General features: G+C 39.0%; 1 pseudogene; it reads left to right on the top strand.

Moving 5' to 3' along the window:
- Nucleotides 1-27,653, top strand: part of LOC131023011 (uncharacterized) — a 188,085-nt pseudogene that overhangs the window by 96,197 nt on the left and 64,235 nt on the right.

Here is a 27,653-nt window from a genome sequence, read left to right as displayed (position 1 = left end):
CACACAAAGATTCCCATATACTACATCACCCCCTATCATCTGGCTAAAGAATAAAAAGCTAAATAGGCTCAAAGTGGATAACAAAGGATAATATTTTTTTTCAAGGACAGTGTTTGGGATAATAATGTGGCTAATAAAAGATGGCCTAAAATCATCTCCTAATCCTGGGCACAACAGCAACCTCGACACAGAAACCATGGCAAGTTCTAGAAGATCACCACATGCATGACCAAACTCACAACAAAGAATAAACTGTGTATGATAAACAGCTATGGCTCAAAATCTCACAGGTTTATTCAACGTCTAAAAGTCAAGGTCAAAATCACTCTAGAATTATGCAACTTAGTTCCAATTATGCTCAAATCATCAAAGAAAATCAAACTCCAAATTTTTTTCACAGAAATCATCATTGGCATCTTACCAGAAATCTAATGGAGCTAACAATCACACACCACCAACCAAGCAAGATAAAACAATAAAGCCAACAAAAGTAATAAAAGTGATACACATATCTACTCTCACCCCCCTCCCCCAAACTTATTACAGAATATAAGTTCGAAAATAAGTTTGGAGGGATGATGATATGTGTGTCACTACTCACAGAAACACATGCTCCAAGGTGGTAGTATGGACAAGGCGCGAGTTCCCGCATCTTCCAAGCTCAACACTGCACTAAACTCTCAAACAAAACAAAGAAAACAAAGGAACAAAAAGAAACAAAAAGAACGAAAAACAAAATAAAGAAGAAAAATAGTTGGGTTACCTCCCAACAAGTGCTTAATTTAACGTCTAGACCTCGACGATACCTCATGTTCTCAATGAACATCAAACACAGCGGGCGTGACAGAACGCTTAACACGAACAGAGGTAGAAGACTCATGCGCATCAGCTGCGTGAAAGACGACGCTTCCATTGGGCACATCTATCATAGCCCTCCCCGTAGCTAAGAATGATCGATCAAGAATCAACGGCGGATTTGTATCTTCAGGAATATCGAGGACCAAGAAATCCGTAGGGAAGACGAGCTTGTCAACCTTCACAAAGATGTCGTCAAGCTTTCCTCTCGGCTTCACTCTTGATCTATCCGCCATTTGAATCTCCATTGAGGTCGGCTTGAGATCTCCAATTCCGAACCGCTTGAAAACAGAGATGGGCATCACATTGACACTAGCCCCTAAATCGCAAAGAGCCTTGGGAAAGAGCTCTCCAACAATCTCGCACTCAATGGTGAAGCTACCCGGATCTTTCTTCTTCGAAAGTAGCTTCATTGGCAGCTCAGTGCCCACAGCTGTCGCCTGCGAGATTTTCCTATCCTCATGACCCATCTTCTTGGTGTGAACGACTGCCTTTTTTTCTTTATCATTGGCAGAGGAACGGATATTGGCAGAGAAATGGTTGATTTCTCTGCTCTGGCTGTTGAGTTCTGAACTTTGCTTCGCTGCTCTGCTATCTTGAGGCTCTGCACGCCGGTCTGATTCTTCAAGTAGCCTCTCTAGCTCATCCACTATGCGTCTATGCTCTGTCTCCTCGGGATTTACAACTTTTTCTCTCATTCTTGCAATGGGAGATCTCCAGCTTGATTTCCTTGGCATCCTTGTTGTTCCTCCGCTCTGGCCGATCCCGCTGCTCTGGCTGATCCCGCTGCTCTGCAGAGGAATGGTGAGTCCTCTGCTCTGTACGATCTCGCTGCTCTGGCCCGCTTCTCACTTGAATTGCGTTACACTTTTTGCTCGGCTTCTCAGCACATTGCTCTTCAAGCACCTTCCTCTTCATCAGCCTACGGGGAAGTGGACCCTTTGGAATGTATTCCCTAAGTGGAACAGGAGCCTTGTGTGGTTCCTCAATCAGAGATTCATGCTCTTTGCTCGTCTCCTCACAGTTTGCCAGGAAAAATTCAATCGCTTCCTCATCTTCAGGAGACACAGTGTCATCGAAAATCGCATTGCATTTGCCCTTTGGATTGACAGTAGTGTTGCTCGGGAATTGGCTCGACTTGTGCTGCGCGGCTGCTTGGTTGGCAATCTGACCAATTTGAGTCTCCAACATCTGCACTTGCTTGGACAGTGCTGAGAAATTATTTTCAATATGACCCACTTGAGACTCCAAATTGGTCATTCTTGTATTAACAGTTGTCTTCATACTAGACATCTCTGTTAACATCTGCTGCATCATATCCAACATTTGAAATTGAATTTGCTCAATAGTTGCCATCGTATGCAGTGCCTGAAAAAACAAGAAATAGAAAAATAAAAATAAAAAGAAACAGTAAACGCCTGAAGTACTACCTAGTCCTATCGGAAATATTAAAGCAACTTCTAATCAGTCCCCGGCAACGGCGCCAAAAAATCAGTGGCAAGAGCTGGAACTGAAGGAACTCCCTGCCAATCTCAAATATGTTTTTCTAGAAGAAAGCAAGGAGAAGCCAGTTATCATCTCGGCTACTCTGACTTTAGAGCAAGAAGCGGCGCTGCTCGAGGTGTTGAAGAGAAAGAAGGCAGCGCTGGAATGGAGCCTAGGTGACATACGTGGCATTAGTCCAGCCACATGCATGCACATAATCAACCTAGAGGAAGGAGCTGCACCCAAGCGAGATGCCCAGCGACGCTTGAACCCTATGCTGATGGAGGTTGTGCGCAAGGAAATCCTTAAGCTACTTGCTGAAGGGATTATCTATTCTGTCGCCGATAGTGAGTGGGTGAGCCCAGTGCATGTCGTGCCAAAGAAAGGAGGAATGACGGTTGTGTGCAATGACAAGATGGAGTTGGTGCCGACACGTCCTACCACGGGATGGCGGATGTGTGTCGACTACAGGAAACTCAATGCCGTCACCAAAAAGGATCATTTTCCTCTTCCTTTTGTTGATCAAATGTTAGATCGCTTAGCAGGGCATGATTTTTATTGTTTTCTTGATGGCTTGTCAGGATACTACCAAATCGCAATCGCGCCGGAAGATCAAGTCAAAATGGCCTTCACCACGCCTTTTAGGACATTTGCATGGAAGAGGATGCCGTTCGGATTGTGCAATGCACCCGGGACGTTTCAACGATGCATGATGTCCATATTCTCTGATATGATTGGTAAATTCGTGGACGTTTTTATGGATGATTTTTTAGTTTTTGGGCAGTCCTTTCATGATTGCTTGACTAAGATTGATGTAGTGTTGCAAAGGTGTATTGAAAGTGGCCTAACCTTGAGTTGGGAAAAGAGTCATTTCATGGTTACTCGCGGTATTGTTTTGGGTCATGTGGTGTCTAAGCATGGACTAGAGGTCGACAGAGCTAAGGTGGAGGTAATCCAAAAGTTGCCGCCCCCTATTGATGTCAAGGGAATTAGAAGTTTCTTAGGTCACGCCGGTTTTTACCGGCGTTTCATTAAAGATTTCTCTAAAATTAGCCAACCTCTATGCAAACTACTAGCTCAGGACGTTCCGTTTAATTTTGATGACTCTTGCATGCATGCCTTTGAAACATTAAAATTTAAGTTGAGCTCTGCCCCGGTTATGATTGCGCCTGATTGGTCATTACCCTTTGAGATCATGTGTGATGCGTCTAACTCTGCTGTAGGAGCAGTGCTAGGTCAGCGTGTGGATAGGATGTTACGTGTGATTTACTATGCTAGTTTAACTCTGAATAGTGCACAAGTAAATTACACCACTACTGAAAAAGAGATGCTTGCTGTGGTCTTTGTCTTAGATAAATTTCGAGCCTACATCATTGGGTCTAAGGTTATTGTCCATAGTGACCATGTTGCGCTTCGGTATTTGATGACTAAACCTCAAGCTAAAGCTCGTCTAATCCGTTGGGTCTTACTGCTGCAAGAGTTTGATGTAGAGATCAGGGATAGGAAAGGGAGTGAGAATCATGTAGCTGACCACCTTTCCCGCTTGGATAATAATCTGATAGACTCGAGCCTTAAGTGCTGTCGCAGCTCGATTCCCAAACGCTAGTGATAGCGGGGTACGAGTATCGATACGACTAATATAAATGAATAACGATCAATAGATTTAAACTGAACATCGGGCGGAAGCTTACATCAAAACATACTAAGGCAAAGCATTATAACTCGGCTCAAAGGTATATACGTCGACATCGTTATAATTTCTTGAATATTAGGAATTTCAAGAAGAAAAGCAAAGCAGGTACAACTTATTTTCCAAAAGGAAGTGTAATATCAAGAGTCTCACAGCAAATGCGTAACAATTATATGTATGAAGACATATAACCGCGAGTATATTGCTTGATTAGAAAGGAATAAGACATCATCTCACTAAGGTTTTATTAACATCAGAAGGAAAGCAAAGTACATCGTCCTTAAGACTCTAACATCGAAGGAAAGTAGCTCAGAACTTCATCAATGAAACCATCCCCACCAGCACCAGTCCAATCTCGCTCCAAAGCTTAGCCTGCACATTTAGAAAGATATGCAGGGCGTGAGTAATAATACTCAGTGGGCAAACGCCGGAAAAACATCAAAGGCGCTCTTAGAGCTATATGTTTGGAACTTGACATATCATCAGCAATACACAGAAATAAGTTATCATCAAGAATCTGTGCATGTAGTTTTCATAATCATAACATCATAAAGAAACGATAGCGCTATCTAAATACTCATTATGTATGTACCACGTCTACAACTCATCATTATTATCGGTACTGAGAAGTAGGCTTCCCTCTCAAGTACCGTGACCGGCCGACCCAAAGACGGCTCACAGTCACCTCTGTGTACACAACCCCGCTTGTAGCAGGATCCGAATTCGTCTCATCAGTAGAGGGTAACATACAAACTCAACATCAAAAATTGGCAAGTCAAACAATTCTTAAACATCATTTATCTCAAATCATTTGATAAACTCATAAATATCATCATCAATCATTTTAGAAAGCTCATACGATAAATGTATACTCAAAATATTGCCCACCTGTAGTCCTTCGCTTAAGCTCGGATAGGAATAGGTGACTTACATCATCGTCTCGCTCGGGTCTTCATAAGTCGTCAACATCATCACGAAAGTTCATGTGATAAAACAACCTTAGTTAGTACTCAATACTGAAATCCAAACTCGTCTCAACAATAACTTCTCACTCAACGTCTATTTACCTAGTAAAACTAAATCCCTAGGCATACTCGACTTCTAAGGATTCCCACGTCTTACTCTCGATTTAACTCTCAACTCGGACCATACTCGTAGCAAACGAGCACAAAGGCATGCATAATCACATAAGCATACAACTTCACATAACATAACACAATCAAGCAAACATAAGCTGACTCGGAGACCAGAGCAGAGAAATGCTCAGTGGTCGGAGTGGAAAACTCAGCAGAGCGGAGCAGAGCAGCTCGGCATGACAGCGGAGAAATACTCGCCAGGGCAGAGGAATCATGAACTCTCTGGCATAGCAGCAGAGAAATGCCAGAGAAATGGCGAACTTTCTGTCGCCAGAGGAATCAAACATCAGAGAAATCAAACATCAGAGGAATCGATCGTCAGAGGAATGAACTCGCTGGCAGAGCAGCGGGGAAATGAACTCTCTGGCATGCCAGCGGGGAAACGATTTCTCTGGCATGCCAGCGAGGAAAAGAATTCTCGGCTGAGTAGAGCAAGACTCAAGACAGAATGGTGCAGTCAAGAGCAACTCGAAAACTCATCAACTTTTTATTCCCAAAATCATTAAACACTCACAAACATCAAAAATTACTATCACTTAACATCATAGCCAACTCAAAAACTCATCTAAACTCTACATTCATCAAACATCACGTTAATCCTTTCATATACTCATGCTCATCATCAAATCATCGTTCAAAACATAACCTACAGATTTTTCCCAATTTCTTACATCAAACTAAATTTTGTAAAAACTCATCTCTCAAGACTAAGTTTTTCAAAACACATCTTAATCACTTCAAATCATCACATATGACACATTTCTCACCCCAATTTAAGAAAAGAACCACAAAGATTTTCAAAGGGCATGAACCCTAATTTTTTTGAAAATGATGAAAAAGGCGGAGGGGGAGTTTCTCATGCTTCAATCATCCCTCTATACACATATATCACATAATAAAGTCTAGATCCAAAAGATTAAAACACTTACTCAAGTAGTTTTCGAGAAAAGGAAAATCTTCTCTCTATTCTTCAAGCATTAAACTCCACTAATCTTCTTGAATCAAGAGTAGAAAGTGTTTAAGGACTAGATTTAGTGGAGGATTTCATCATAGTTGCGTCTTTTAGAAGCTCGAGCTTGGTCTCCAATGGAGGAGAGAAAGAATGTAGTGAGGGAGAGAATGAGGAAAGTGAAGGCCGAAAATGATGAGAATGCCGGAAAGAGAAAGAAACTCTTAGTATTAAACAAGATTCTTATTCTTTAAGATAAGAAGCATTAAATGCTCAAATAGTATCCTGTCTCCTCCTTTGCAGCAAGTCTTATCCGCCAATTATCCACATGTGGGAAAGAGATTAAAATAAAGGTTGTGAGTGTGGGAGTGTGTGGTGGTAAATAAAAATCAAGTACTACCACAATTTCATAAATACAGTGCACACATATCAAATAAATCATATAACGTCAGACAAATAGCTCACATAGTTATCACATTAAAACGGATCATCACTCGTCATTAATCTAATCGTCACTCTAGCTCAATCCTCTTTATAGTGACCCTCAATCACTACCTCGACTCTATCTCTCGTCTTTCATCTCAACATCAAAATCAATTTACCTCTCCATCTCATCTCTAACATTATTCTTCATTCCATCAACATCTCTATTTTACTCATATTATCATCCATCGATAACTTCCTCTCGATTTTGTAAGCTAGTCTTTAACTCTTCAAGGTTCTCAATAGTATTTCGATGCTACTTCAAGGTAAAATCATCAAGGGTTCTCTCCTTCTTTTCCTCGACTCTATGTCGAACTCATTATTCCTATTTTCTTAATAGGACAGTCAATCTCTGATAACTCGGTATCCGGTAATTCTATTCCCGGTAGTCGGAAGAAAAATAAAATCTCAACTCAATTCAATCAGCATCTCAACTCGACTCGTTTCTCAAATCTCATCACTCTAACTCCATCATTGGTTTGTCCACTCATAACTCTATTTAATAGATAACCTGTCTTATCTGGTCGTGAAAGAAAATAATCTCGCATCTCGACATCTCAGTATTCTCAGTAGTGTTAAAGCACTATCTCCCAACATAAGGAAAAGTACGGGGTGTTACAAGTGCATCCCTGAATCTTTTCCTTTTGAGCATACATATGCATTAACCTTTGACAAGTGCAGCACCACCGAGCTCAGCCCTTTCCGTGTCCATTCTGCCCAGCCATCTCTGCCAAGCCAGAGCAGCCCCGTCAGCTCTGCCGAGCTCGGCTATGGCAAAGTCAGCTCTGTCGGTTTCAGAGCTGCCGAAGTCGGCTCTGCTCTGGCCAGCTTCACCGAGATCACCTCTGCCGACCATGCCGAATTTAGCGCTGCTCGGCCCAGCTCTGTGAGCGTCGAGCCCTGGTATGCCGATATTGTTAATTACTTAGTTTGTGGTATTCTACGGCCTGAGCTGACATCGCAGGAGAGGAAGAGATTTTTAGCTCAATGCAGGCACTACTATTGGGAGATTCCTCACCTCTTCAACTTGGAAAGGATGGTGTCATTCGACGGTGTGTGCCGGCAGAGGAGCAACAACAAGTGTTGAAAATATGCCATGAAGATCATTGTGGTGGACATTTTGGGGGGCAGAAAACAACACATAAAATTCTTCAATCAGGTTTGTTTTGGCCTTCCATTTTCAACGATGCACACACCTTTACTCTTGCATGCGATCGGTGTCAGAGAGTTGGAAATATTGGCCGCAGGAATGAGATGCCCCTCCAAAGCATTTTAATTGTCGAAATTTTCGATGTGTGGGGCATTGATTTCATGGGGCCATTTCCTACTTCGCATGGGTTTCAATACATTTTACTTGCTGTAGATTACGTGTCCAAATGGGTTGAGGCTATCCCCACGCGGACATGTGATGCTAATGTGGTGCTTAAGTTTGTGCAAGAGAACATTCTTTCTAGATTCGGATTTCCTAGAGCTATCATTAGTGATGGAGGCAAGCACTTCTGCAACAAGTTGTTTGCAAAGCTCATGAAGAAGAATGGGATCACGCACAAGGTTGCAACACCATACCACCCACAGACCTCTGGACAAGCCGAGACGAGCAATCGGCAGATCAAGGGAATTTTGGAGAAAACGGTGCAGCCCTCGCGCAAGGATTGGTCTGCAAAGTTGAATGATGCTCTCTGGGCGTACAGAACTGCCTTCAAAGGCGTGCTTGGGATGAGTCCATACCGTCTAGTCTATGGCAAGGCCTGCCATCTGCCGGTGGAGATTGAGCGCAAAGCTTATTGGGCGATCAAAGCTGCCAACTATGACTTGGACTCTGCTGTGAAGCAGCGCACGCTGCAAATAGAGGAGTTAGATGAGCTACGCAATGAGGTGTATGAGAATGCGAGAATTTACAAGGACAAAGTAAAGCGACTCCACGATCGCCGCATTTGCCACAAGAAGCTTTGCCCTGGAATGAAGGTGCTCTTGTTCAATTCTCGACTTAAGTTATTTCCGGGGAAGCTGAAATCTAGATGGAGCGGTCCGTTTTTACTTAAGGAGGTGTTTGAGCATGGTGCCGTTGAGCTATTCAATGAAAACACGAATGAGAGCTTCAGAGTGAACGGCCACCGAGTGAAGCCATATTACAAGCACCAGAGCTCATCCATGGTGGTGGAGTCTCACACTCTACACGATCCTCACTAAGGGTCAGATCTGAAGTCGGGCTGGAGACTCTAACTCTAGCGCTTGGTGGGAGGCAACCCACCGTTGGTTTGTTTTTCGTTTTTGTTTTTCTTTGTTTTCCATTGTTGTTTTGTGTCTTTCCTAAGTTTTGGTTGCTTGCGCGGATACTTTGATGTGGTGTTCATGTTTTGACTTCAGCGCTGCAGTTTTAACCTTGTCGTCAGCGCAGCCTCGCCAGCGCGTCTCTGCCCAGTTCACACTGCACTTTTCCGCGCTGCACTTCTCCGCGCTGCTCTGCCAGCGCTGCCCAGATTCAGCGCAGCCACTTTCTACTCTGCCACAGACCGCGAATTCCCATCTTCACCACCTCGCACGATGCTTTAGTTTCTCAATGCCGATAATCAGGGACGTTTTCTTAAATCTTCTTATTTCTTTTGTGCCCTGAGGACATGGCATGCTTTAAGTGTGGGGAGGGGTGTTTTATTGCGCTTATGCTTTCAATTGGGCGAGATTAGTCTTTCTATGCTTTGTTTTTGGTCTCGAATCTTGCTAATTTTTATGAATTTGTGGAAGAGAAGATAGTTTTCGATGTGAATTTCGGGTTTGTGAATGAATGGTGGTTATTCTTGTTTTACTCTTGATATATGTTTCTTGATTATGCAAAGAATTTGAGTTTTGTTGCAACATGATTGTAAGTTAGTAAAACGTGATTTGTCCGATAGATGCTAGAATGAGTGTTGTCATTGTGATTGCCTACGATCGTATCTTATCCGTGAAATGTGAAAAATTTTGGACGAATTGCCAACTTCAAAATTGCCAGCTCTGAAACATCTGGCCTGTTCTGAAATGTGATAGCTCTGAGTCTCTGCTCCTCTAGTCTAACTATGAGCATGGGAAACCACGTGAAAAGACTTTGGATTACATCCAAATGATTTTTATTTCACGAATTATGGCTCAACTGTCGAAAATCTTAAGCACAAAAAGTGTGAAAAATGGTGATATTGATTATAAAGGCGATCACATTAGGGAATTCACTTCTAGCGGAGAATTGGGTCTGATCGAATTACTTGCATTACTCTTTTGTTGCCTCTTAAACTTTGAGTTACTTGCATGATCGAGAAATGTGTGTTGTTGGTAAAATTTTGAATTGACTTTGAGAATGTTTGGATGGAAATTAGCATTGTTGAAATCAATCTCTTCCTACGATTCATACGGATTTTGCTTGAGGACAAGCAAAAGGCTAAGTGTGGGGGGGTTGATTTATGCCTAATTGTTATAATTTTAGGGGCTTGTATTAGCTTTATTTTAAGATAATCTTCTGGAAATTGGTGCATTTTATGGTATATTTTATGCTTTGCGGAAGATTTAGGATTTCAAGATGAAGAGTGCAAATGTTGGGGAAGTTTGGGCTAAGAATTACGTTTTTGTGCATACTCTGTCGCATCAGAGAAGCGAAGCCCCATGCTGCAAAGCAGATGCACTCGCCAGAGAAATCAACTTGCCAAAGCAGAGAAACCAATCGCCAGAGGAATCAGTCACCAGAGAAATGCCCCAGAGCTAGAGCAGCGGAACCACCCCAGAGCAGCGAAGTCAATCTCCAAGCCAGAGGAATCGAAAGAGTTAGAGGAATCGAAAGCGCCAGTGGAATCGCCAGTCAGAGAAACCGAGAGCCAGAGCGGAAGTCGTTCCGCTGGCAAGAGCCGCGATTTCCGCTAGGGTGGAGATTATTTTCGGAGCACGCGACACAGCTGGAAGTTGCCATATCTTACACGATTCTATTGCCTTTAGAGTTCTACTTTGCATGGCAACTTCCATGGTGATCCATAGGGATTTGAAGTCTATAAATAGGGTCATGCTTTTCATTGTAATATAATACTTTTTGCCCTAGTTTTAGACACCATCTTTGTGATCTGTTGGCATCCGAAGCTTAGGAATTTAATTGCTTTCATAGTGTTGATTTTTAGTTAGGTTTCAATTTAGTTTTGTTTAGTTTATTCTTGGCTTGTGATTGAGTGACACAATTACACGTTCAAGACGTTTACGGTATTTCGTATTTCAATTCAATTTATTTTGTTTAATCATGTTTACGTTTTCCGTTTATGTTTATGCTTTCTTTTTAATCATACAATTTAAATTATGCACTTTAGTTTTACGTCTAGATTAGAAGTCTTTTCTTTTACAAGTATTTAATTTCATAAGTAGGTTTAATTTAAGTTCTTTAAAATCTTGCCTAGGGTTTAATAGTTCAATTCGCCTAGTTAATTTCAAGTTCGGTTGTTACTTAAGTTTTTAATTCTAAGTTTTAGTTTAATAATCAATCTCTTTACTGCTTTCTTTACTGTTTTTCCTGCGATACAATTAGAAGCCCTTTAAGACTTTCCTTGTGAGATCGACTTGGGTTAGCTTACACGTTACAATAGATCTCGTACTCTTGCGAGTCAATCTAAAGTAGTGTTTAGGTTGAGTCAAGGTGCTTCGGTTGCTTGGAGATTTTAATCTTCAGATAACTCACATCTATCGTGAGGGAAATAAAGCGGCGGATATTATGGCTAGTGACAGCAGAGATGATGGGTGGTGGCCTCATGAGATCAATGAGATTAAGAATGCAGTCCGTATGGATATGGCGGTTCATCGTCATCTCCGCATCAAGATATAGAGCGCGATGCCCGGGACTGCCACGACCTTTGGTGTTGCGGGTTGGAGGTGGTCTGTTTGAGTGTTCAATGTTGGAGTCTCGGTTCCGTTGCATGCTTGCTGCCGTGTTGAAAGGAGGGGTTTTCACGGGTCCCTACTGCTCGATCGTGACTTGGGTGTTAGGCTGCTGCCTTAGTAGTTTTTTCTACGCAGCTGGACGCTCGCGGGTCTTTTCTGAGCCTCAGTCGGAGTGGAGCAGCATTGCCGCTGGTTTGTTGCACTTGGTGATGATGGGAGGGCTGGATGTGCTGGCAGCGCGGGTTTTGATGGGAAGCATGCTGCAAGGGAGGTGTAACGAAGGCGCTGGGCTGCTCAGGACTTCTGTCGAACAGTTGGCACACAGGCTTCAGTTGGTTCGGACTTTTCATCGAGCACTTGGTGATCGGGTTCCTTTCTGGAATTGGTTTTTCAGCGGACGAACGCTTCAGCTGCTCGTAACTTTGGGAGGGTTCTGTTTCATGGGGTACTACCGGCGACGGCGTATAACCGGCCGTGTAGTTACCTTTTTTATGTGGCTTTTGCGGTTGGGTGTTGTGGAGAACTTACGGCGACGACATATAACTGGCCGTGTAGTTACCTTTTTTATGTGGATTTTGGGGTTGGGTGTTATGGAGAACTTACGACGACGGCGTATAACCGGCCGTATAGTTTTCTTTTGTTTTTGTTTGGGTTTGTTTGAGCTTACGGCGACGGCGTCTAACCGGCCGTGTAGCTTGTTTTCGTTGGGTAAGAGCCGGGATAGTTTGGGGACGATGGTTAGGCTGGAGTTCCGGAAACTTTCCTTTCCGTTCTTCCCTTTTTCCTCTTTTATTTTTAGACGAGTACTCTTTTTCCTTTTCACGGTTTTTCCCACTGGGTTTTCCGTGAAAAGGTTTTAATGAGGCTCGGCCCTTAGTCTGCTTCTCCTGTGCTTTCAAGGGTTTTTTAGGTTTTTTCTTTTCTTTTTCTAATAAAATCGCAATTTAATTAAAATTTATCATTTTAATATATTTGCTGAACTAATTATTGGATAGATTTTAAAACGTATAATGTTAGAAAACTCATAAAATAAAAAGAAAAAATAATCTAAATTTAGTATATAAATTAAATTTAATTAATTAAGCATTACCTAATTTTTTCGTCATGTTTATTTTCTAGGTTTCATCTTCACATAAAACAAAAAAGAAAATAATCTAAATTTAGTATATAAATTAATTTTAATTAATTAAGAATTACCTAATTTTTTGGTCATGTTTATTTTCTAGGTTTCATCTTCATATAACTAATTTTAATTTCAATAATTCTAGCAAAACTAAACTTCTACTAAAACTATTAAATAATCCTTTGCATTGTAATTCTACATTATTAAATTTACGGAACAAAGAATAGTAATTTATGTGGATGAAGAGTCCTAATGGATACTACTAGTTAAATACTTCATCTGTCCACCAATTCGTGTCCTAATTTACTGTTTTTGTCCGTCCACCAATTCGTGTTCTACCCATTTTTAATAACTATTTTATTAACAAATAAATCACACTTTCTTAAAAATCATGCCCCCCTTCTCCACTCAACAAATAAATAATATATTTTTTTCTTAAAACCCGTGCTCCCTTCCCCTAGGATACGAATTGGTTGACGGAGGGAGTAACTATTAAAATATAAAACGTAAACCACAATATATTTTTAGATTTATTATATGTATAATATACTCTGAAATTACACAATTGACCTTAAATTAAGTATATATGAGGGATATAATAGGTAAATCAAATTTTGTAAAACAAAACTCTTTTATAGGTATAGATATTTTATTTGGGAACATTCCCCAATTTACGCATACCCTCTTTTTGGACACTACCTCATACATAATTTGAAATTTTTTACCCTTATAACTCACTTATTTATCCACAATCTACTTAAAAATGTCCTTTATGAGATATATTTTTTCCCCACTATCAATATTTATATTCTAAACAACTTTTTATTAAAACTTGTGGTGAAAAAAGGTATACATAAATATAGGGGACAAAAAAGTACAATTCTTATAATAGCATCTTCTCGTACGCTTCATATTCAGTTCAGTACAAGAAATAACACAATTAACTACGAAATTTAACGACGGAAATAAATCCGTCTAGTATATATTGTACATTTTTTCGAAGTGTAGCAATAGGCACGCCGACAGCATTGGACATGACCCTAGTCCGATTGAAACTTAAGACCGATTCTTCGATTTTGAACATGATTTTGCCATTGAAAATTTTTACGACAGAGTTTCGATGCCCAATCTGCCATATGTTATTGGTAATAGCTAGATCAATGGAACGAGGAAGGCAAAAATTTTGATTGATCACAGCAACTTCATCGTGTGTCGTCATTTTTGAAGTGTTCTAACTTTGAAATAAGTTTTGTGTAATTTATCTTCGCACTTGTGATGAATTTGTTGGAAATTTTGTGTAATTTGGCTTCGCATTTTCATATAGCATAAGGTAGTGAAATTGGACAAAAACCGTAAATTCCTTTGAATATAAATTTTAGAATTTCCTACTAGAGAAAGAAGAAAGATCTTCGTAGAGGTTTTCATATTGGGTTTTCGGAAAAAGTCAAGTCTGTATATAAAGAGGTGGTCTCCTGTACACCCGGGTGTATGACCGTACACCCAGGTGTAAATGACACTAACACTACATTATCTTGGAATGACACTAACACTATTTTGTTTTACAAATGACACTATCATGTTATATATAAATAACACTATCTATATTGAAATGACACTAAAACTAAATGACACTATTATGTTATCGAAATAACACTGTACACCCGGATCGGGTGTACTGTACACCCGAGTGTATAGGAGACTTTGTGATATATAAATATATATGAGTCAATTATTGTAATTAGATTCGATTACATAATTCTTTTCTACAAAAACAAACCAAATATTTTAGAGATGACCACATTACTATTAGACCAATTAATACACACACACACATATATATATATATATATATAGAATTCAATTTATATATATATATATATATATATATATATATATATATATATAGGGTGTGGTTATAATGAGAACCACACTTATCGTGAGAACATAAGAACCATTAAAATCAATGCATCTGCTATATAAATTAATGCATTCGCTATTAAATTTAATGCATCCGAAAATAATAAAAATTTTGCTCCCTTCAGGATTCGAACCCAGGATCTGCATTCATCCACCAAGGTGATGCATCCACCGTAGATCTTGATGATCGAATGGCTTAAAATGGTTCTCCGTTCTAATTTTATTTAGTGGTTCGTATTTGAACCTCTCCCTATATATATATATATATATATATATATATATATATATATATATATAGAATTCAATTTACATTTTGTATAATATTAATGATATGATCTGTATGAAGTTTTGCCAGGCCAGTACCAAATTAATTAAATCTATTTTTTATACTCCCTTCGTCCCTAACAAGTGTATCACTTTTTTTTTATCATTATTATAGTTCGTCCCTTAAAAATATATCACGTTTATTTTGGCAGATGACCCCACATAATTCCTTGCATTTAATTCCTTAATAACACCACACTTAAAAAGTAATGGATCTCTTTCTCCACTCAATATATTATCTATTACACATTTCTTAAAACTCGTTCGCCCACCAAATGATACATTTATGAGAGACGAAGAGAGTATATTTTAAAGGTTACAAGATTAGTCCCTGCAGGAACATCCAAACAATGATGATCTCTTGTGTTAATAATACAAAGGCCCGGGATTCAAACTCCACTATTTCCATCCTAAAAAAAAAAAAGAACTATGCAAAATTAATTTCTCAAACCACTTTCCAAACAACCTTTAACTAATACCGAAGAGTGTTCTTCATCATTTCCAGGTTGACATATATGTCCACATCAAAATCTCCATTGTGAACTTGAACTAATCCATACACTAAGAAAAACAATTAATTTGGTGGCTTTCTTTTTAGGTCTAGTCTTCCTCGTTTCTTACAAATCGTCACTCCATCGTCTAAGGGTATAGCTTATAGCCCAAATTCTGAAGTTATTTGTAAAAATAATACAAATTTTAAGAAATACAAAAAATGACCTGAATTTTCATGGAAAAATCTCGGATTTAAAAAAATATTCCCTTCGTCCCATTAGACTTGTCTCATTTTTTTTGGGTACAATTATTAAGGAAAGTATAATTAATGTAGCAAAAGTGTGGGGCCATATTATTTATAGTATAAAATTATTACCAAATATAGAATAGGACAAGATCAATGTGACAACCCCAAAGAAAAAACATGACAAAATCAACACGATAGAGGGAGTAAAAAAAATAGCTTGAACTTTCATGAAAGTTGTTAAATTGGACATGAAAGATCCGAAGTTGATGCGGAAATTTTAAATTCCATCTCCTAAAAACCCACTAAAATTAACCGTACAAAATTAGGATATTCTGCACATATATAGCGTGTGTATCAGTAATTAATTACGGAATATAAGAGCTATCATACAAAAATGTAATATATAATCTGATACGTACTCCTTCAAAGAATCTTCGTCCAAATACTAAGGAAGGGAGGAAAAGAATCTATTTTGTTTGCCAATATTCCTCTACATGTTTCGAAGAGATTCCGCCTATTCTTTTCATTTTGAGGTGGTCTTGAGTACACTCGGGTGTACCGTACACTCAAGTTGACCCGTACTCAGATCTTGACTTGCATCTTGATTCAAATTCGCATCCTGACTCATATCGTGTAAATGACACTATTAAGCTATACAAATGATATTGATGGCCTGTAATTGACACTATTCTGTTATACAAATGACACTGCATATAAATAACACTATAACATTGCAAATGACATTGTTTATAGTTGACACTATTCAGAAATATAAATGAAGCTTCATGTAATTGACACTATAAGGGCCTGTTTGATATGAGTTTATAGGTAGGATAAATTAAATTAATACAGATTAGTGTGATGTTTGATATCATGTGCAGTTAATATGGTCAACTCCTACTTAATCCTACTTCTCCATGCTATTTTGTGGGATTAACCCATACTAATAATCCGTCCACCCTCCTCGGATAAATTTAATACTGAGAAGTTGGATAAAAATTCTGCTACCCTTTCTCACGCATATCGATGCAAATGCTCAAGTAATGGTAGACACACATGATATTTTTAAAATGGGAAAATTGCACCTAAATACACAAACTTTGTCGAAAATCCATATTTGACGCGAAGTTAGTATTTTACATTTTAATACACCAATTTAAGAAGTTGTTCAATTTTGACACAATTTTGAATTCCGGCGACCGGGATATTGACGTGGCAGCCGGAATCGCCACGTCACACACACACACACACTCCACTCTCTCTCTCTCACACCCCACTCTCTCTCTCTCTCCACACGTCAGCTCCCCCACCCCACCCCTCCCCCCCCGGTCGGACCCTCCTCCTCCCCACACCGCTGTCGCACCCACCGCCGCCCCTGCTCTCTCCACCACCACACCTCTTCCGTGAAGGTTGCCGCCTCTCCGGCCACCGCTGTCGCCTCGCCCTCAATTCTCGGTGAGCCCACAATTTCAGTCGCCGCTGCTTGTATATCAAGCAGCAGCGCCACCTGAAACCCTAGGCCCCAAATTGTGGCCACGATTTCCGGCGAGCAGCAGCGATCCCCCGCCATCGTCTACAACCTTCCGGAGACCGACGGGCACGGCGACTCAGCGTACTGCAGTGCCTTTGACGAGGAGAGCGAGTTCGACTGGGAGTCGAGATCGTCGACCTGACCCGAGGTCTCGGCGCCGGTGGACTCAAGGGCAAGGGCAAAGCGGGCGGCGGCAACCTGGATCTCGATCTTGGGCGGATTTTCGGGGAAATTGAACTTGGCGTTGCCCAGATCTTCGCCGAAGGCACACGCTGCCTTCTCCACCATGGTCAATCGGCGGCGGCGACCTGGATCTCAGCAGTAGAGGGCGGCTGGGGGCTCGACGGCAGCGGTGTGGGGAGGAGGAGGGTCCGACCGGGGTGGCTGGGGGGTGAGCTGACGTGTGGAGAGAGAGAGAGAGAGTGGGGTGTGAGAGAGAGAGAGTGGAGTGTGTGTGTGTGTGACGTGGCGATTCCGGCTGCCACGTCAATATCCCGGTCGCCGGAATTCAAAATTGTGTCAAAATTGAACAACTTCTTAAATTGGTGTATTAAAATGTAAAATCCTAACTTCGCGTCAAATATGGATTTTCGACAAAGTTTGTGTATTTAGGTGCAATTTTCCCTTTTAAAATTATGTGAGGATAGTTTTGGTATTAGACAATATAATCCAACATAATCCTATGGATATCAAACATAATATAGGATTAAGTAGCCATGATATCAAACACCCATGAAATAATATAAATCCACACTAATTTCTCAAGATACTTTTAATCATAATCAATCCTAAACTGCAAATCAAACGGCCCCTAAGATTGTAAAGGACACTATATTATTTTAAATAACACAAATTTAAAAATGACACTATAACATTTTAAAATATTACAGTGTCATTTATATAATTGAATAATACTATCAATTATAAGCAGTGTCATTTGTATAACTGAATAGTGTCATTTACACGATTTGAGTCAGGATGCGAGTTTGGATTAACATGCAAGTCAGGATCTGGGTATGGGAGATTTTGTGTTTCATTTTTCTACTATTTTTCACATAATAATTGGTTTCAATGTGGATAAAAATAGTTACAGTAGAAATCCGCTTATTTTCAAATTATTTTACAAGCACTAGTGCTACAAATCTGTCATTAAAGAGAGATTATAATGATAAATACATCTATATTTATTATTGAAGTTTGCACACATATATATATAGAGAGAGATCAGAGAAATATAGATATGTTTAACGCTGGATTTCTATATACTATTTGAAAATTCTGTGACAGAAGCACCCGCGAAGAGGAGGAGATAAAAAGCATGATAGTTACTTACAATTTACCTGAATTTTTTCTAGGGTTTTTGCTGATTTTATTCTAAAGAAACTAATTAAGAAAGTAATACTATTTGTGTGTTTTACTCCTTCCGTTCACGAAAAAGAGTTATACTTACCTCTTTTTTTTTTAATCTACGAAAAAAAGTTTCATTTCACTTTTTGAACTAGCACATCATACATTTTCTCCGATATTTAACTATAGATTGTACTTTTATTACATTTTCTCCTATTTTTTTTGAACCAACTCAAAGGCCAGAGCAGCATCAACTTAGAGGCCAGAGCCGAGACAGCTCGGTGGCCAGAGCAGCTTCAGCTCAGAGGCTAGAGCAGCTTCTGCTCAGTGCTAGAGCAGCATCTTTTCCGAGGCCAGAGCAGTCTCAGCTCGGAGACCAGGGCAGCCTCAGCTCTGAGGCCTTAGCAGCTTTGGTTTTTCCTGTGCTTTGCCGTTCGTCTGTCGACGACTTTTTGCTTTTTGTTTTGTTTCGAGTTGAGGGGGCCGGGTTGCCTCGGTGCATTGGGTTGGCCAGAGCTTTTGTGGCTGCCTTTTTGCCCCTTTCCCGTGTTGTTTCGTTTTTTGGTTTGTCCCCTTTTGTTAGGGTTTTCAGTGGGTCTGCGTCCGTACTTTCAAGGGTTTTCAAATTTTCTTTTTTCTTTTTATTTCCTTTTCAGCAGTGGTTTTTTCCCTTTGTAGTGTTTTTGAGCTCTCTTTCCTGAGGCTCGACCCCTTGTCTACGCCTGTGCTTTTAAGGTTTTTTCAAATTTTCTTTTTTCTCAATAAATTTTCCATTTCAGCAGCAATCTATTTTTTTTTTATATAGATACTAACACTATCTCTACAAATTGTATATTTATTCCACTTACAACAACTTTAACAATAATATGTATCCATCTTCAAATAAAGACTCTTTTTTGTGGACGAAAAGAGTATTATTATTGTAGACGATGTAATATCTCAGCTAACATACAATATTTGATGACGAAGATCAATGAATATCAATCGAATTCAAACAAAAATTAAATTAATTCAAGTGGAGCACGCTCTAATGATTTTGCTTATTGTTCATCGAGAACAATACTTATTCTTCGAGCTTCTTCTGGCCTGTGAGACGATCTCATCGAGAATGATAATGAGAGCGACGATGAAGGCACAATCAACGTTCGGGTACACCGTCATATTAAACCTATCCTCGCCGCTAAATAATCTATCTAGCGACGAATTCTTATGTGTCTGAAAAATTAAATCAAAACACTAATCAATCAAAAGGCCAGATATATATAATTCAATTATAGGGGATGCACGCATGAAATAAAAACCTCTTTTAACCTATAAAGTACCTGCACTTTACCTATAAAGCAATCTATACTTTCGTAGATCTGGGTTTGAATCTCAAATAGAGTGAAATTAGAGGGCAATTGCATGACCACAAAATTGCAATTCATTTATACGTTAAAGTGCATTTACTTTATGAGTTAAGTGTAAGGTTAGTAGATTAAATGAAGGTTTTTTATTTATTTTTTATTTTTATTTTTTTATTGAAACTCAACCCTATACATAGGATAATCAATTTCAAGAATTTGATGGCTCTAGAGATACAAACTTGGGCTAATTTGGTGGAAGAATCTCCAACATAAACTTCACAAAATCTTTGAGACCAACTCGATTGCACCGTGTAATCACAGACATCCTTGTACATGTTTTCAGCCAAAAACACTGCTAATTTAGTCTTCATTTGGAAAATTGAAGCCCTTCTCGCACTAAAAATTAGATCTTTTTGATCTTTTCCTTTACCTCTAAACACCTGCCATGTAGTATGTACACTAAATGTCTGCAGGTCCAAAAAAAATTAATTAATATAAACTACATGTATAACTTATTTGAATGGATTGAATTCGTACAACAATAACATTCTTCTCGTGTCTTATATATTATGTTATGAGATGTTTACTTTTGAGAATTGACCTTGATAGATAAAAAAATTTATTACAGGCTAATCCATTATTTACAAAAATATATAGATTGGAAATTTTGAGATATACTAAAGTCGGTCTTGATAAAATCTATCATCTTAGCTAATTTTTTGCTTGATCATAAAAGGGTAGGATTAGATGAATCCCAGTAATAAAGATAAATATTACTCCATCGTATGCTTTCTTATACAGTAATACCTTTCTCCGAAGTGTGACAATAGGCACGCCGACAGCATCAGACATGACCCTCGTCCGATTGAGGCTGAAGATTGACGATCCTTCGATTTTGAACATGAATTTTCCATTGAAATCTTTTACAACAAAGTTTCCATGCCCAATATGCCAAATGTTTTTGGTAATAGTTAGATCAACGGAACGAGGAAGACAGAATTTTCGATTGATGATCATTGCAACTTCATGATCTTGTGTTGTCATTTTTGAAGCGTTGTAATTTTGAATTAAGTTTTTGTGGAATGTATTTATCTTCACACATGTGATCTATTTGTGGGAAATTTATAGAGACTCAGAGTTGAGAGAAGGAAAATTCTTAGATACTCATTTCTAAACACGACCTTTAACATATATGTACTATATTAAAAAGTAAATATTTTAATTTGAAATCCATTTCAAATTGATTTTAAAATCAAATATCAATTTTGCAGTTATAATAAAATTGAAGGTTTATTTGTAAACTATGTTTTATCTTCTTTTTTTCTTCTTCTTGTTATTATTATTATTTTTTATTTCTTTCTAAAATGGTGAAATTCAACTAATTATAAAATATTTAATATGCATATCAGATTAAAGATCACGATAAAAGTTATATGTAAATATTTGATTTAAAATATAAAGGTTATATTTATTTAAAAATTAAAATTTTTAACAATTCTCTCTCCTCTCTCATCTTTTATTTTTTTTAATAATTCTACTTTTTAACTTTTTTTTTGTCTTTTCATAATATCAATTTTTATTATATTTATAAATATGATAATTGAGTTAGTATCAACTTTATATGAACATAGAAATATAAAAATATTTCTATTGCACAGGGTACAAATGCTAGTTTAATTGAAAACGTCACTTAAATCAAAATTAATTTTGACATCATCTGACTTTTACATGCTACGATTCATAGCGTTTTTTTATAATTAATTAATCTTGTATGAAAACAATTGATTCTTCAACTCCAGCATTTATTCGTTAATTACCACGAATATTAATTGAAAAGAGGGGGGCATGTTCTAATTTTGATAAGTATAAGAAAAAAGCAACTTAACGAAATGCACTAATTTTTGGGATTATGTTATTTTGACTGACTTTTCGTCATTTTATATATAGCATAAAATAGTGGACCTGGACATTTAAAAACCAGAAATCCCGTTGAATATAAATATATTCCTACTGGAGATTGAAGAAATATTTTCGCAGAGGTTTCATATTGGGTTTCCTTAAAAGATAAAGTCTATATATTATAAATATGTAATAATGAGTCAATTATCGTACTACTCTCTCCGACACTAAGTGTGGTGTAAATGATCAGAGTGCACGAATTTAAAAAAAATATTGAGATATGCGTATAAAATAAGATGAGTTTTCTTTAAATATTGTGCCTAAATAGAATAAAAAATATAAATGTGTATATCCTAAAATGAAAAGATCACAATTATTGTAAACAAAAGAAAATGGCCAAAAAAATCATACTTATCGTGGATGATGGGACTAATTAGTTAGATTCCAATCTGATTACATCGTGTATATTAATGATGTCATTTCAACATTCAAAAAAGCATATAGAAAAGAAGGTTCGGATTCACTACACGAATCTATTATTGAACATGCAAGATTTCTCAAACTAAACAACCTTAATTAATTTACGAAGAGTGTTCTTCCTCGTTTTTCAGGCAAAAATATAGGTCCACCTCAATTCGTCGTGAACTTCCATACACTTAACACTACAAAAAAATGCCTCAATACCGGTGAAATTACCGGCGGCGAAATTCCCGCCGGTAATTAGTGACGGCCCAACGACGGGAAAACAAGGCGGGTCGTTTTTTTTGTTCACCGTCGACATTACCGGCGGCATTTTCCCCCGCCTCTAATTACCGTCGGCATTGTCGCCGCCGGTAATTACCGGCCGCTCGCCGCCGATATTTAGAAATTAATTTAATTTATCTTTAAATTTAAATACTGTGGGGATTACCGACGGCATTCCCGCCGGTAATTAGAGGCTGCATTTTGCCACCGGTAATCTCTAAAATAAATCAGCCCCCAGATCCCCTTTTCACGCAGACTTACGCCTCCATCCATACCCTCCCCCTGCCGCGCCTCCCCCCCCCAGTCGCCGCCACGCCGACCCCCAGCCGCCGCCGCCGTCAGTCCACCGCCGCCGGCCAGCCACCCCTGCAGGTATTATTTCTCTCTCTTTCTCTTTATCTCTCACTTTCACATTTAATTAATTTCTTTAACATTTCATCAATTGAACGACGCCGCGCCGCTGCCGACACCGCCATCGCCATCGCTCCGCCGCCGTACGCTTTCGTTTTCGTTATTTGATTTATTTATTAATTATTTTGTTAGATTAAAATTAATATTAATTAGATTAATTTTAATTAATTTATAATATATGAATTATGATTAATTAATTTTAAATTTGTTTTTTAATATAGTTTTGTTAGAATCTAATTAATGTTAATTTGATTAATTTTAATTAATTTATAATATGTGAAGTATGATTAATTTTAATTAGTTAAATTAATTTTAATTTTACAATCTAATTAATAATTTGTTGGAGTTTGATTAATTTTAAATTAAAGTTTGATTAATTATAAAGCATGATTAATTTTAAGTATGAATTTGTTAGAGATTTATTTATATTAAATAATTTTGTTAAATGAAGTATGATTAATTGAATTTTAAGTATGCTAGTATGTGTTTATCATGAAATGGAATTTTAAGCATGCTAGTACGTGATTATTTATCATGAATTTTAAGCATGATTAATTTCAAGTATGATTAATTGAATTTTAAGTATGCTAGTATGTGATTATTTATCATGAATTTTAAGCATGATTAATTTCAAGTATGATTACATGAATTTTAAGTATGCTAGTATTTTGTTAATTGATATTATATATTGTGGGATAGATTTAATCAATTTCTTAAGGATCTTCTCCCTTTGGGATAGAAATTGATTATTTCTTAAGGATCTTCTCCCAACAAATGATTGTTTTAAATTTTATTACTTTATTTTTTATTGCTTTATATGTATTGTGTTATTGCTTCGACATTGGGGGGTCGGGTAGACCTAGTATAGGCTTAGTAAATTAGGACCACTATGGTCACTATAGCTGCTGGTAGAGTCGAGCACTTGGTAGTTAGGATAGTGTGGTTATGCTGTCGAAATTTCGTTTGATTCAAGTAATTTATGATATATTTTTTTTTTCAATTAGAATTTGCAAGAATGAGTGATAATCGCATGTGGATGTATGCGAGATACAATGATCGTTCTGCATTTGAAACGGGGCTGGAGAGTTTCCTTGATTATGCGATAGTTGTATGTTCTGTGACCAATCACGATATAAGAAGAATTTGCGCGCATCTGGAAGTCGTCGAAAGAAACAGGTGCCCGCCAAACAGATGCACTACTTTCCTTTGACGCCCCGACTGCAGAGGTTGTTTGCATCTGCAGCAACAGCCGAGAATATGCGTTGGCATGCGACTTCAACAGACGATGGGGTTATGCGCCACCCGGCAGACTCTCCGGCTTGGAAACACTTGAATTCAGTTTATCCTGAATTTGCTCAAGAGACCAGAAATGTGAGATTAGGTCTATCTACAGATGGTTTTGCCCCCTTTGCACAATCAGGACGTCAATATTATTCTTGGCGGAGATTCGTCGCATTGCTGTTGAGACTCACCGAGAGGACCGGCTGCCTGAGATCTACTTAGAGGTCATACGGCCCGACAGGTCCCGGCTCTACGGCACTGGAAGTGCCGGTAGGAGCCAGGTTAGTAGGGGGTCTTCTCAAAGCACAGGCACTTCCATGATGTCTCAGCAGCTGTATGAGACACGGATCTCCACGCTGGAAGAGCGCCTTCAGGCCGAACAAGCAGCACGTGAGGCCGAACGAGAGGCTTCTCGAGCAGAACGTGAGGCCCTCCAGCAGCGTATGGCTCAATTCGAGGAGTTCATGAGGCGGTCGGGTCAGCTACGTTGAGCAGCACTTTATGTTTTGGAACTATTAATTTCATGTTTTGGACTATTTAATTAATTCATGTTTTGGAACTATTTGTTTGAACTATGTTTAGGAACAAAATTACACTTGCACTTTCTTTTTACATTTAGGTTATGTTGAGCAACTATTAATTTCATGTTTTCAAACAACATTACAATTACTTCGTAACAAAGTAATAAATTCAAAATAACAACGAATGGAAATAAATTCAAATTACAATTATCATGATAAAATACTAATGGTGTATATAAACTATATTGATTAAAAAAAATTATATAATAATAATAATAATAATAATAATAATAAATTAATAAATAAATACTTTTGCGACATAAAAATAAAGACAAAAATGAGTTCGATCCGTAATTAACAGCATCTCATCGATACCATCTCGATATATGATAAGGTTATGAATATATATATATGATTTTGTATATTAAATTAGACTTTAAATGAATTAATAGGTACTATATATATCAATAATACGAGTGTTCTGTACTGGTGACCATTCGAAAGGACTTCAAAGTTAAGCGTGCTTGACTTAGAGCACAACTAAGATGGGTGACCGACTGGGAAGTTCGTCTAACTTATAAATAAATAAATAAATAAATAAATAAATAAATAAAAATAAATAAATAATAATAATAATTAATTAATTAATTAAATTACAAAAAAAATTACCGGCGGCATAATGCCGCCGGCAATTAGCGGCCACATTTTACCGCCGGTAACGAGAATAATCTCCGGTGATATTCACCGCCGCCGTCCGGTGAATATTACCGGCGGCAAAGTCACCGCCGGTAATTTGTCGGTATATCTCCGCCGTTCGCCGAGGAAATATAACGGCGGGACCTACCGCCGTTAATTACCGGCGGCGTGTTTTGTCGCCGGTAATTGTGTTACCGATGAGAAAATTGCCGGCGGCGTCTCGCCGCCGGTAATTTAATTTTCGGCGGCCGTCTCGCCATTACCGGCGGCGTAATCGCCGATTTTTTTGTAGTGTAAGTAATTGAAAATTTAATTATTTGAAGACATTCTTATTCCCAGATATGGTCGAGTCTTCCTTATTTGTTACAAAATCGTCACTTCATCAATTAAAATATCTCGAGTTGCATTGATGGTATGCTAGATTTTGTTTTTTCTCAGTTGTCTAATGGAATAGATTATTATTAAAATGCATTTTATATATAAAAAGAAAAGGAAAACGAACCTAAAAAACCCTTGAAAGCACAAGAAAAGCAGACTAATGGCCGAGTCTCATTAAAACCTTTTTACGGAAAACCCAGTGGGAAAAACCGTAAAAAGGAAAAAGAGTACCCGTCTATCAGAAAAAGAACAGAGGGAGAAGAACGGAAGAGAGAGTTTCGGGAACTCCGGCCTAACCATCGTCCCCAAACAATCTCGGCTCTATCCCAACCAAAAAACGAAACAAAGGAATGGTAGGCCGAGGGCCGGTGAGACGCCGTCGCCGACAGCCAACCAAGAAAAGAAAACGCAAAGAAAAAAGAAAAGCAGCACGGCCGGTTAGACGCCGTCGCCGTGAGCAAGCAAAAGGAGACAATACGGCCGGTAAGATGCCGTCGCCGTAAGTCAACAAAAACGCCACGCCCTTCAAGACCAGAAGTAGCTAACAGCCGGTTATATGCCGTCGCCGTTAGCACCTCAAGCAGAAGAAAACCGCAAAGCATCCCAACGCTAGTAGTTTTGGCCGGTGAGACGCCGTCGCCAAAACTACCAAACCTCAACGAGCAGCGCGCGCACAAGACTCCCTGCGAGCAACGAAGAACAGAACACCGATGCAGAACCACGCCATTGCGAAGAGAAGACCAGTCGGCAGCAGCCACAGCGAGAGAAAGCATTCAGCCACAGCCGGCTGCTCATCCTACCAAACCAACGTTCCCAGACAAGAACGGATCTCCGCCAACGCGAACAAACACTAGAGTATATCCACTTCCAGCAAAACTCACCGCTACTCCAAGTTGTTCTATCCATCACTCCTCGGAAGAGTAGCGTCGAATCGCAACTCTGAGCCTGGCGCCAGCAGAGCAGGCTGTCGAGAAACCATCTATGCAGCGCAGCATTGATCTTCCCAGCACTGGGAGTCAGCTCCGAGCAACGCTCCAGATCGAGCTGTGCCAGAGAGGCGCACTGGCAGATCCACACGTCCGAAAAATCCCGAGCTCGGAACCTGCTCAACACGCCCCTTTCTTTCCACACCGAACCCCAAACACTATCCCAGAACAGTACGCACATGACAATGTGTGGACATGTCTTTGGTCACAGCCAATTTAATATCATCGATAGCAAAAGGCCACCATCCTTCCACACGATCGTTGTGAGCCATGATGTCTGCAGGTTGATTTCCCTCCCGGTAAATATGTGTAATAATAAGCTGGAAATCTTGTAAAAGCCTCAACGTATTCTTCCAAAAATTCATAAAACGCCACGGAACATCAGAAGAACGAGTTTCCAGAAGTCTCACTACATACATAGAATCAGCCTCGATCCATAAGTTCAACCAATTCCGATCATGGGCCAGATTGATTGCTGTAATGACAGCCAGAAGTTCCGCCTCAAAGGCGAAACCCACTCCACCTTTTATGTGAAAACAGCCTCGAACCACCGCCCAATTATCCCGAAAAACACCTCCTGCGGCAATCAAACCCAGTGCACCCAGAGCTGAGCCGTCCGTGTTAACTTTCATCCAACGATTAGTCGGAGGCCACCAATGAACCTCGATCATGCGAGGCGACGGCTTAGCTCTCTGCGTAATCCCAAGCTTCCTAGTAATCAGGTAATCCGACCAAGTGCTGTCAGTGGAGCCAATGTTGTGGAAATTGGTCTCAATCTCCTTGAAGAATGATTTAACGAAAACCAACACTCTTTGAGCATCAAAGTTGATATCCTCGAAAATCTTGGAATTTCGAATGTCCCAAATTTTCCAAATCAAAGAAATAACTCCGGCTTTCCAGAAAGTCCGAAGTTGAGAACTAAAATTAGTCG

Source organism: Salvia miltiorrhiza, chromosome 4 (genome assembly GCF_028751815.1).
Source record: "Salvia miltiorrhiza cultivar Shanhuang (shh) chromosome 4, IMPLAD_Smil_shh, whole genome shotgun sequence".
Lineage (NCBI taxonomy): Eukaryota > Viridiplantae > Streptophyta > Magnoliopsida > Lamiales > Lamiaceae > Salvia > Salvia miltiorrhiza.
This window is presented reverse-complemented; position numbering and strand designations above follow the sequence as displayed.